The sequence below is a fragment of the Pleurodeles waltl genome, chromosome 2_2 (genome assembly GCF_031143425.1).
Source record: "Pleurodeles waltl isolate 20211129_DDA chromosome 2_2, aPleWal1.hap1.20221129, whole genome shotgun sequence".
Classification (NCBI taxonomy): Eukaryota; Metazoa; Chordata; class Amphibia; order Caudata; family Salamandridae; genus Pleurodeles; species Pleurodeles waltl.
This window is the reverse complement of record NC_090439.1, coordinates 748,950,830-748,964,504: the sequence shown is the minus strand read 5'-3', so window position 1 is coordinate 748,964,504 and position 13,675 is coordinate 748,950,830.

Sequence of the window (13,675 nt, the reverse complement as noted above, 5' to 3'; positions counted from 1 at the left end):
TGTCTTTGACAGCTTCATGGGCAGCACACTCGACTACATCAATCTCCTTTGGGTATTGTATTGCTGTAAACAAATAAAGTATATAAAGGCTATTCCTGATGAGAGCGCAAAAAGATTTTATAAAACCCCTCTGTGACCAAAGCTGCCACAAATAATGGACCACTCCTGAACCATACTGGTTGGCTTCAAGGGTTTTAGAAATGTAATGTACTCCATAAGCAGCTTTTAGTGCTCCATACTGGTCTTGAACCATCAACAAATAAATTCTGATCAGCCATTTCAAGAGGAATGTTATTAATGTCTAGTCTTGGTTTGGTACATAATTCTGTATCATTCATTCAGTCATGCTCAGGTTCATTATCACCATCACTCTTTTCCCTATCCTTACAACTTTAGTTTGAAATGGGGAGCAACGTCACATGGTTCAGAGAATTACCTCTTCTAATCAAGATGTTTTCAGCTGCTAATATGACTTGTTCATATCTATTTCATAGACAAGTCAGCAAACTCTTAACAGAATGTGGAACAAATACAATTAACGTGTGTCCCATTACAATTCTTTCACTTTGTTCAATTGTAATTCAAACAGCTGCAACCGATGTTAAACAACCAGGAAGGCTTACATCTACTAAACCTAACAAAGCTGATACATAAGATTCAGCTCTCATGATTCCTCATTTTTTTGGGTCAGGATAGCAAGAGCACACCCACATTTCTTATAACAGAAATGATAAATTCCTAAATTATATGCAGGCATTCCAAATGTGGGAACATTGCATAACATTTCTCTCAACACCCGAAAGGCCTCTAAGCATTCTTCATCAAATGGTACTGGATCTTGAATGGCGTGTGGCTCAACCTTATTAAAGGTTTTGCAATCAGGGAAAACCCATGGTGGTCGCTAGTAATTCCCAGGAACATCTTTACGTCCCTCTGGGTGGTATTAGAATTCATTTTCAGAATTTCAGAAACATCAGAAACACGTTCTTTTGAGACTTTCTTTGTTCCCTTTTCAATGTGGTGACCAAGATAAATCGTTTCCTTTTTTCAGTATTGTAGTTGTTTTTAGGGGAATTTTTTCAGTATTGTAGTTTTTTGAGGGAAAATGTTGTTACCAATGTCAACTAAATGATTCAACAGTGCAATTGTGTGAAGTTTATAGTCTTGTTTTGGTCATGGCCAGTAGGTCATCAACGTACTGCACCAAGACTGTATTACAGAGCAACCTCAAATTTTCAAAATCTTTCTTGAAAATTTGGCAAAAAATTCAAGGGCTTTGATATGTCCATGTTGAATCCTACACTAAACTAGAACATAATTTTTAAATTAAAATGCAAATAAATAACTGACTAGCCTCATGGAGAGGAATGGAAAAGAACAACTGCAACTAGTCAATGACTATAAACAATTCTGCATCTGATGCAATTTGGAACAGGATTACTTCTGGATTCAGTACCACTGGGCAACACGGGATCACTATTTTATTTATTTTTCTTAAATCCTGCACAATTCTCCATTTACCACCTAGTTTCTTAATTCTCATCACAGGAGTGCTGCACAGACTACCAAGACGTTCTCGAGGATTTCCATGCTCGATAATTTTTCAGTGAGTGGTTTCATTCTAGCTTCTGCTTCACTTTGTATTGTTTAATTCTAGGGTCAACAGCATTGGGTTTAACATTGATCTATAGAGGGTTGGCACTTTTTAATAATCTTATCTCTATACCAGAGAAATCCTATACCTCTTCTTTGACAGAATGTCTTAAATCCACTGACGTCATCTTTAGTTGGGACTGGGGACTTCTGAATCATGTGATTACATTTTAAACAAAGAGTCTTCATCTTGAGTTTCATTTGCAACACAATGCAGTGTGCAAAAAATCATGATGTTTATTTTGCAGAGCACGTCTCTGCCCCACAGGTTTACAGTACTTGAATCACACAAAATGAACTGATGAAAATCAGGGACAACTGCTTTGACCGGATTAACAATCTGATTATTACTGATTCCTACAATTTAGACTTCTCTTCCTAAGAGGAATAGGTTTAGGACTTCAATAAAACGAACTGTAGAACTGGTAACTCCCTTAGCTATTAAGAAAGAAACTAGGTAGCCATTGACTTCACCATCAATGTATTGGCCACGGGGCGTGGCTAAGCCACCAAACATGGCGGGCACGAGCTGGTAGAGCTCTGCACCGCAACCGGCCTAAACAACACCTAGGTGGGGGCACGACGCCCTGCGCTGGCTGATTGACAGAGGGAGCACGTCGGAGCTGCTTGGGCTGAGGCCGCTCCTCCGGTGGCCTCGGCCCCTGAACCTGTGTCGCGGCCGTGTGGGCCGCATTGAGAGACGGAGCCGCGAGGGGGCGAGCACATGAAAGGAGGGACGGCTGACGCGGCCGGAGCCGTGCGCTGAAGGCGGGATGCCACTGACTTCCCCACTGTGGACGTCTCGAGCAAACTAGTGAGAAAAGACGCCCCCTCCCCCGGCATAAAAACAACGAGCAGCACATGCGCCCCACTGGGGAAACACCGGCGCTGTGAATAGGGCCGAGAGGTGCCCGCGGCCCCCTCTCCCCTCTCTGCTCCCCTGCATCCCGGGGGTGTCCGCGAAGCCTCGGATACCGGGACTAGCCGGGTGGATGAAAGAAAACCCCACCGGAGCGACACATCGGAGCTGGGGTGCCCCCTTTGGACATTAACATAAAGAAAAGTGCATAGGCCCTACAGAGGAGCTACGCGAGGAGTGCCAGGGGGTACCTGTGGCCCCCTTTCCTCCCCCCTCACTTAATTCTCAACAGGGGGGAGGCGATGAGGCCTTGAACACTGGACCTGCGGGCCACTTACAGGGAGGCCTAATCACGGGAACAGAAACGACTGCTGTAACCAGGGCTGAACACCAGAGCTGGGGTGCCCTCCCCTGTGCTCTGTGGCCCCCCTGCCCGGGACACGACTGCACCCTTGGGGCGGAGGCTGGGTCGCTGCCGACGTCAGAGAGGCAGAGTGTGGGCGCGGCCCAACCAAATCCTGCACCATACATAGAGGTGAACCCGAACGGCACGCGCAAACATTTGAACGGGCTGGCGGAGACCGGGGGATCACGCCCCTCGCCATTGGCAGAGACGTTCGAAAAGAGGGTGAACCCCTCCGATGACTGGAGCCTAGTGGGAAACGCCTGGAGAGACACAGACAGAGACCCCGCCTGATACATATAAAACTGCTAAGATCGATAAAGCAGACCTGCATCGACGCTGGGCCCCCTTGAGACGCGTGAGGCACCGCGGGGGCAGAGGTGGGTGGCGCAGGACTCGGAGGGAGGCGCTGACCGACAGGGCTGCTTGTGCTGTCGTGGCGATACGACCTTTCAACCCCGACAAGCGGGCCCGACCCTCCCTGAATAAGCAAAGGAGCTTAACTGAAGGGAAACAGCACTGAAACCACGCAGCCTGCTGAAGATTAAAGATGAATGAAATGCTCCTGGGGTACCTCTGCCAAATTGTGATTCCTTGTAAGACTAGTCACGAAGGGGGCCCCACACTGAGGACCCGGGAACGATCGATGATAGGGAAACCTCTCACCAATTAGCTGGGAACTGGTAACGAACAACATACCACCCCCGCAACACACTAATGGACACCGATCCACGGTATGTTATGTGAGCGGAGACAAGTCGAATGAAGAGTGCCGACCAGAAACCAAACAGAACTTCCCAACAAACTAGACTATGGCTGGAACCGTGCGACTTAGATCTGGAGCTTGATCCGGGAAAGCACAAGACCTCCCAACCCAAGATAACCAAAAGCTAGATGCGGTACTTCGCATTGGGGACTCGCTGGAGCGTGCCCGCACATCTTTAGAAGCCAAGATAGACAGAGTGGCGAGTGACCTTGTCCTCCTACACGCAGATCACCGCAAACTATCAGACAGGACCAAGGAGATTGAAGCCACAATATAGGAACTAACGCCTGCGACCACCCAGCTGAAAACAGGAATGGAAGACATACAAGCCAGAGTGGCGGAGCTGGAGCGCCGGGCGGAGGACGCGGAGGGCAGCTCCAGAAAAAATAACATACAAGTGGTGAATCTGCCGGAAGGCACGGAGGGCTGACACACGACGACTTACTCGGAGAGCTGGCTGCGAGGGCTGGTACCAGATGGAGCGCTCGCCCCTTTTTTCTCCGTCCATTCATCATTCGCCTACTCCACTACGCGGACAGAGACATTTTACTGCAGACGGTAAGGGCTGCACCGCCACCCCGGATAGATGACATGCAAATATTACTATTCCCAGACTACACCTTGGCAGTGCAAAGAGATCGGGCCTCTTACCTTCCCTTGAAACGTAAGCTACGATCACTGGGCCTAACCTATTTGCTGCTGTTCCCGGCCAAACTACAAGTCGTGATGGAGGACAAAACACACTTCTTCCCCACCCCTCAGGCAGCTTGGGAATGGCTTGAATCGACAGGACTCTCCACTGGTGACACGCTGGAGCGAGCTGAACAAGCGCCCCGAGCCAAGCGCAGTCGAAACAAGCGAGATCGGAAAAGAAACACAACTTATACAGGACCAACCAAATGCGCTCCAGACCTGGAACAACTAATTCGGGAGAGAAGAGAGGCGATACACACCGCAACAGCGATGGGCGCATCCCCCCCGGTCTCTGGATCAGACACTGAACTCTCACAAGTGACCGGCGACCGGCCCCTCACACCGGACCGCTTATCAGAACCAGGCCTTATCAAGGGACCCCCTGTGACACCAGCCACTGCAGATGAACTTATCTAAAAGACTCTTGTACAACGTAAAGTAATACCACCCTGCAGGAAACATCCAATTAGAGACACCCACGCAAATTGCTCTAAAAGATGAGCAAGCAGCCAACATAACTAAGAAACACCCGTGTCAACCCGTGCGGAGTTATGAGCGCGCAGATGAAAGCAAAGGCCGGCGCTGCACACTACACCCCCTCCCCCCTCTTTTTGATGAACAAACGCAATGAAGGTCCCCCTGTGCTCCCACCTATTATCTTAATTATCCGTCGTAGCCGGACCACAAGGCCTAAGACTACACCATCTCCTGGTATATTTGGCCTACCCCCATACTCCTATCAGTGGAGCCACAAAATGTATAGACACGTGTCTGCACGTTCTTGTTTTTGTTGTAGTGTTTGGGCGATGACCCGTTGTTTAACTGTTCTGATAGTATTAGTTAAGCTTTGTTTTTGCCGATGGTCACACACAATCTCTCTGAATTCTAGCTGGGAAAAGGAAAACTAACGAAATAGCGCAATGAAGGGGACATGGGCGGGCGAAGCAGAAAAAAGACCCAACGCTCAAGACATGGCTACATACACAACAATTACCTGGAATGTAAGCGGTATACATACCCCCAGGCGACGATATGCTATCTACTCCAACCTTAAAAGACACTCAGTTCAACTGGCGTTCCTACAGGAGACACACCTAACAGACCAGGAAATCCCTCGACTGCGCCAGCGCTGGAGAGGGCAATTGTATGCGACAGGCCACTCTGCTTACGCCAGGGGCACGCTTATCTGGATTAGGGCAGGCACTCCCTTCGCGGCAGAAGAGCAGATTATAGACCTGCAGGGTAGATTTGTACTCGTCAAAGGGAAGCTGGCAGGGCGCACTGTTATATTAGGCTCCATATACGCCCCAAACACAGACCACCATACCTTTCTACATAACCTATCACACCACCTGGCACACTGGAGTACACTCCCGTGGATACTGGGGGGAGACTTCAACAGTGTGCTAGACATTGAACTAGATCGCTCCTTCCCTCCACTGCCTACATCCCCAGTGGTAGCTGCTTCGCGCGGTCTGATAAACTGGACTCAGCAATGGCAACTAGTGGATGTATGGCGGCAGAGACACAGAGAGGACAGAGTCTATTCTTTCTACTCCTCCCCGCATTCCTTACATGTACGCCTAGACCGCATATTTTGCACTGCGAACCTTGCCCCAGTGGTGGAGAACTCAGAATATATGGGACGCACACACTCAGATCATAACCCTTTGATTGCGCGGTTGTGCTGGAGATCCCCCCGTTCGCCCGTCCCCACATGGAAGTTGAGGCCAGAACTTTTAGAAGATGCTGATTTCAGACCATCATTAAGTGCTGCAATCCTACAATATTTTGAACAAAATGAAGGCACGGCTACCTCGGGGCTGATCGAATTGGATGCATTCAAAGCCTTCACCCGAGGACACTGTCTGAGAGCTCAGTGTAACATGTGCCGAACCATTGAAAGTGACCTGACCCGAATAGAGTGGATCCTTCCGCAGTCAGAAGACAAAATCACTAATAACCAAACTGAAAAGGGGAGACTAGCAACAATACGCACAGAACATCAGACACTACTAGAACGTCTGAGATGCCTAAAATACACCGCACACTCCACGAGAACTCATGCATCAGCGGATAAAGCAGGTAAACTACTGGCCTGGCTGATACGGCGGGACTGTGAGAGGAAACCGATAATGGAAATTCGTTCACAAACAGGGAAGGTAGTATACACACCCGTGGAGATACAAACCGAATTTATAAGACACTATACGGCACTCTACACCTCAAAGACAACACCTGGGGAAGACCCTAGTGCGGAATTTCTTACCAAAGTGAAACTCCCAAATCTAGAAAACGACCAGATTGAAACGCTTGAGGCACCTCTTGACCTCGAGGAGATCAAAGCCAGTATCAGGGAACTTAAATCTGGCAAGACACTGGGCCCAGACGGGCTACCAGTCGACGCCTACAAAGCATTCACGGTGCAGCTAGCGCCCAAATTACTCCAGGTATATGAGGCAGCCGAGCAGGAGGGCCACCTATCGGACACACAAAGGGAGGCATTATTGGTTTCCCTTCCCAAACCTGGAAGAGATCCAATAGATATGGGCTCATACAGTCCGCTGGCAATGCTAAACACCGATTATAACATATTAGCCAAGGTGTTAGCGACAAGACTAGCGCCAAGCTTACCAGAACTAATACACCCCGACCAAAACGGGTTTGTACCAGCCAGAGACACCTTCCACAATATCAGAAGACTATTCCGGGTTATGAAGTATGCGAGATGTGACTGGCCGCGAGCGGAATGCCTTATCCTTGATCTGGAGAAGGCCTTTGATTCTCTGGAATGGCCCTACTTGTTTAAAGTGCTGCAAAAATACGGCATGGGACCATTCTTCACTCGACTAGTTAAACTACTATACACCAGACCAATGATACGGGGGGTCTGGGCTCTGAGATATCAGAACTAATCCGGGTAGGTAGAGGCACGAGACAAGGCTGTACCCTCTCACCGTTACTATTCTCACTTGCAATGGAGCCCCTTGTGGGGGCCCTACGCAAGGAGGGAACCAACTGGGGAATCCTTCTAGGAGACGACTTACATATAGTGTCACTCTATGCTGACGACCTCTTGCTATATTTCAGAGACATCACACAGATCCCCCAAAGGGCCGGTTCGCTCCTACAACAATTCGCTCTGATGTCAGGTCTAAAGGTCAACTGGTCTAAGTCAGGCCTCTTCCCATTCGACCCAGACCTACCAGACACAAGACTTATCCTAGCTGAAAGTTCCGTCCCATGGCAACCAAGCACATTCAGATACCTGGGCATCCGAGTCTACCATAGCGAAGAAGACATATTTGAGGGTCACCTAGTAAAAGCAGTATCCTCAGTCAGATCCCAAATGACTTTCTGGAGGATGTTGCCACTATCTGTGGCAGGTAGGATAGCACTCCTAAAAATGGTGGTACTCCCACGGCTCCTGTACTTCTTCTCTAACCTCCCACGCTACGTCCCCCCCAGCTTCTTTAGAGCACTGGAGACAGGGTTGAGAGAATTTATATGGAACGGCGGCCGCTGCAGGGTAGCCCTTAAAAAACTGTACCTACCACCCGATAAGGGTGGACTCGCGGTTCTCAACCTGGAGCACTATTATCTGGCAGCCCAACTTCAGTGGATATCTAGATGGCTGGCTGGTATACAGTTTGCAGATACAGCAACAGAGGCAGATGACTGTACATTTCTCTGCCTTTGAGGAACTACATAATTCTGGATTCGATTCTCTTTCGACAGTGCCTTGAGAACCCATGGGTGATAAGAAGTGCCATACAAATTGATGATTGATTGAGTGAGTCGACATTCTCTCTTTTAATGCCCGATGTTACCACAGAAATGACTAGCAGTGTTCTTTTTTAACATGTCAACATTTACATTTATTGTAGAATTACTCACCATCCCTCTTCTATGATCCTGCTTTTGCATCATTCCATTTCCACTTCTCACACCTTGCATTGAGAACATCCCATTCATTCCAACATTGCCTGATTGAACATAATTGAAATCAGAACCTATCAACTGAATTCTAGTGTTCCTCAAATCTTTGTCTGTGAAACCATTAGCTTCTCTTTGATTCTTTCAAACCAATCCCTTCTGTATTTAGCAAGCTTCAAAATCTCATCTATACTTCTCTGTCAACACATAACACCTTGTTTTGTATGATTACTAAGCTCCAGATGCAAACTCATGACAAAAGCAGAGATGAAACCACTAACAGTGTCTTTCTCTTGTTCTTCAACTCTGCTATGCTTCTTGGAGATTTGCATAAACCCATCATAATAAGCATTCACTGACTTTTTTAGCTCTTGTGAAGTTCTCAAAATCTTTGCCCATTTGATATCTTTCTAAGGCACCTTCTTTTTCAGATTCTATATCTGCTTGTTTTTGTCAGCTACAACATAAGAAGGTGCATTATTAGGTGCACCCATTGTGGGTTCCACTTTCAGCCAATCAACAACGACCTTACTGTCAGACCACAAATCACTGGCAACTACAATCTCAAATAATGACTTTAAATCCATCTAGAGCATAGTAGTTAGCCTATGAACATCCTTGTTGGCTTTCATCCAGGGGTGATGCACATAATGCTCTCCATGTGCTTTTTCTCAATGGAAATTCTTAAACTGCCCCACTTTCTGAATCACAAATTGACCGCTTTGCCTTCTTTCTTGTCATTAAATCTTTCTGTTTACTTGCCTTTTCTCTTTTCCACCTTTCTCTGTCTTTGTCATTCCATTCCTGTGTATTTTCAGCTAAATCTTTAATATGCACCCTTAAAGTCATCGAATCCAGTGCCTTTATTTCATCACTGGTCAAATCCATTTTGTAATTTCTCATCACATTTTTCATTTTACTGCTGTCTACCTCACACTCATCAGCTAATTCTCCAAGCTTTTCATGTTACTCATTTAGACATCTTGTAGCTTATTTGATCATATATGTAATTTCATCAACATTGTATGGTAATAGTTTCTTCAAGTCAATTGTCCCCTACAAATGTTCTCCAAATTTGATTTTCAAAAGACCATCATTAATAATTCTCTCTGTTGGAGGTCCCTTCACAGCAGCAACAGGCAGATCCGCTGAAGTTAGAGAAGCAGCTTACAATCACAGATTTAGCTGGTCCCGGTGCTTGCACACCCATACTATCTCTCACTGCACCTACATCCAGTACTATAACAGGACCAGATCCCGGTCTGTGTATTCCATCAGTATATGGAGGAGGTCTGGAATTCAAAAGATCGTTTAAAACGTTAATCACCTCATCTGAATATTTATTTCATTTTTCTCATTGTCCCTCATCGGTTTTCTTTTTGTGTGATTTCTCCATGACTTTTGCAGGAAAAACTCTCACTTCATTGAAAATATTCATCCTCCATCATCTTTCCAGCGATACCACTTAAGCGGAAGCCATTTTCTAAATGTTTTTCCTTCTAAAACTTTTTTCTTCTCTCCTTTACTGCAGTGATCATATTTGGTTAGTGCATCCAAATGGGGAGGTGTAGGTAACAGCTTCTTGGCATTCATAATATGTCTCAGAAAATCTAGCTTCTAGTATTAAGCATACCCTGTAAAGGAAACTGCAAGTCTTTATCAGAAGCAGTATATGCATGCCATTCAGAAATCCAAGTACAAGTATAGAACCCAATGTCCACCGTCACTTCACATGCAGGCATTCATTCAACATGTAATTTCTGGCCCTTGGTAGAAGGCACAATAGAAACTGTAGGCTATTTCAACACAGCACCAATTATTTTTACTCAAAATAATCCAAAACGTCACACAGAACAAGCTAGTGAATAACAGCCAATGTCAGCACAGCTATGCCGAAAGTCAACCAGTCACAGTGCAGCTCTGTCAGCAACCAACAAAGGACAGCTCAACTTGTGGTGATGTTTCACCAATCCCCACACAGCTCTCTGGCTGACTAACCAATCACAGTGCAACTTCTCTGTGAATGAGTAAACAATAGCAAAGCCATTGTAAATGAGTCAGGTTCTCTGCAAAATCTCCAGGACAATCCAAGGTGAAAAATCCACTATCTTTAAAGACTGGGCAAAAGAGAACTTTTTTAAGACAGAAAGAAGACTCTCCTAATTGTGCAACCATCCTCTGCTACCAAAGCTTTGGGAGCAAAATGGTACCCCCAAATTTGAGACACCCCAAAATTTACCTCAGAGTTCCCACATTTTGCTGGATCAGAGATGGTATTAAGCCTCAATTTCATGAAGCACTATGTCCTTGCATTAAGGCACCTCTCCAGGCATCAAAATCTGAATCGTAATCAACAAAATAAATGATTTGGGCCACTCAATCACGTAGTTCTAGATAAAAGAAAAGCTAAAGGTTTTTATTACAGAATTCAAAATTAAAGTGGTACAGAATCAATGCCATGAAGACTTTCATACAGTTGTTAGAATGTGCAAAATCAGAAATTATTCTAAGCAGCAAATGGGCAGAAATATCAGGAGAAAAACAGACATAATCTGTAATAGCATCCAGAAACGCTGTCTCAACTCCAAAATCAAGTGTTTTTTACACATTATTTTTGCATATGAAGTTGCAGAGACCACAGTCTCACTATGGTGTGTGCAAACCTAGCATTTCATAAAAAAATCTAAGCACATGAAAAATAAACATCACGTTGCCTTAACACCTAAGCACTAACTCACTACATGAATAATTTTTAAGCACCCTCTATGCCAGGGGTCTTCATACTGGGGGGGCGTGCCCCTCCTAGGGGGGCCTCAAGTGATCCCAGGGGATGCGCCAGGCTCTGACCAAAAGAGGCATTATGCAGATAACACTGCTTATTTTAAGTAGAAAAACATTTATTGCGTTTTTTAAAAGGTAACAGAAATGAACTTCAATGTTTAAATAAGTCTAGACAACTTAATAGAATAATTGTAAAAATAATTCTGAGGGGGGCCCGATGATTATTTTATTTTTTTTCCCACTTGGGGGGAGGCATTTAAAAGCTTGAAAACCACTGGTCTATGCTAATTTTGTCCAGAGATGCTAGAACATAACTAGTTACATGAACAGTTATGCATTATTTATTTATTTATTGGTCCTCATTTACCTTCAATTGTTCAGCTCGGGGTGGGTGTCCTTCCAGTGCAGATGTTACTCGTGGCCCAACTCCGCAAGACTGCTCCTGTCTGGAATACAACTGAGCACTACAGCAACCGCTTTTCCAACGTACTGTAAAAGCATACTGTATACCCAGTAGTGTATATATTCATAGGACTGAGCCAAATTTACTGGGTAACCGTATCCTCTCATATATCCAACCATCTTTTCAGTGGGTTCCAGAGTCTGTTTCTCTTATTGTCCTCCCTCCTGTCTAACTTTTAGTCCACATGGGTAGGAGGGAAGGCACTGATATCATTTTTTACAAATCTCCCTTCTAGCCACAAGCATCATATAGAAAAGCAATTTGGTGCCATCCCCATTGATCTTCGATGGTTCATGCAAGCATCCAAAAATAACTAACTGGATGTTTACCTTAGAGCTTATGGGGAGTATTTCGCTAATTGCTTCACCGACCTCTTCCCAAAACTTACTGAGCTGTGGACATTCCATGAACATATGTAGATCATCTGCGGATGCCAACTCACACTTTTTAGATCTAACCAGGTTACCCTGGTCCAGTCTGGAGAGCTTTGCTGGTGTCCAAAAGGCTCTATGAATTGAAAACAGATGATTTCACTTTAAAGCATCAGATTTAACTGTATTATACAAAAGTGTCATAGATACTTGCCATAAATCTTTTAGGTGCAGCTCCAACAAGCGTTCTTTCAACAACTCTTTGGTAAGGGTGAATTCGCCATCCACAAATTCCATATTCAGCCAGTACCATCTGGCCACTTCCTTCTTCAGAGGGATTTCCAAGTGCACCTATTCCTCCAAGTTATTCGTCCCCCCACAACCTCGTTCACGTTCCTCACCCGACTTATTTTCTGGCGGTGTTGAAACTTAGAGCGCTTACCTCCCACCTCCCCATTAAGGTTTTCATACGGCCTGACTTCTCTGTTTTAACAGAATTGTCCCCACTCTGAAAGTCCAGCGTCTTTTAATGGAACCGCCAGAGCATCTTTAGTCCACTCCGGCGAGCCTGGAGAGTCCCAAACAGGGGCATGCTCGCTATAGTACGACAAGTTTGTAACCTTCCTGACCGTATGCCAAAGCCTTACTAAGTCCTGTTGGACCTTAAATCGCACTTTCTTAAAGAATCTAGGGTCTCCAAACTTATATAAAAAGCTCTTCTGTGACTCACGATTTCTCTCCACCATTACTATCAAAATCTGCCCAGCTCGGAGCAACCTGGTTCATTTAAGAACTCCCTTGTATTTTAAAAAAAGAAGGCCCATGCATAATTTTGCATATCGGGTACAGCCGACCCTGCTTTCTCTTTCTTTCTTCTCAACCTTTTCCAGGCAATACGAACACCCTTAGAAGCCCAAATAAAACTATGAATTTGTTCTCTGGAGTTTCCTTAACTATTTTTTGTTGTACATTAATGGTAATGAATTAAAAATAAATGTAAATTTAGGTACAATCCCCATCTTAATACGTGTACGCGCCCCACAATAGTAAGAGGGAGGTTTAACCATCTCTTCATTAACTGATCTACATCCCTCATCACCTTTATAAAGTTTGCTTCTGATAATTTACTAATATCATGTGTTATGGTGATCCTTAAATATTTAACCTCCTTTTTAATTACAAGCCTCCTTGTATCCATATTCCAAACCATAACTTCCATATTTTGGCTATTGATGGCATAACCAGAGATTTCTCTGAATTCTGCCATCACTTCTTCCAGGGCCGGTTTAGCCTGACTTAAAGTAGATGTATAAATCATCAAATCATCCGCATATAAAGAGACCTTTCTAAATAGATTCCTACATATAAATGGGGCATTTCTCTGATCCCTTCTAATTCTGCATGCCAGTGGTTCAATATATAAGTCGCACAATATAGAGATAGCGGGCATCCCTGTCTCGTTCCCCTTTCTATCTTAAAAGGGGGAGTTGGAGAGCCATTGACCAAAATTCTTGCACCAGGGTCTTGATAAATCTTTTGTAATGTCCTAATAAAACTTCCGGCCAGGACCTCACATAACGTATTTAAGTATCCCCAATTTACCCTACCAAATGCCTTTGTAGCATCAACCATTACGACCACCAAAGGAGCTTGACATGTGGTGGCTAAATTGATTATCCCTAACAAGCCCTGTGTCAGCTCATGTATAAGTCTCCCTTTTAAAAAACCTTTCTGATCTAAGTGTATAAGC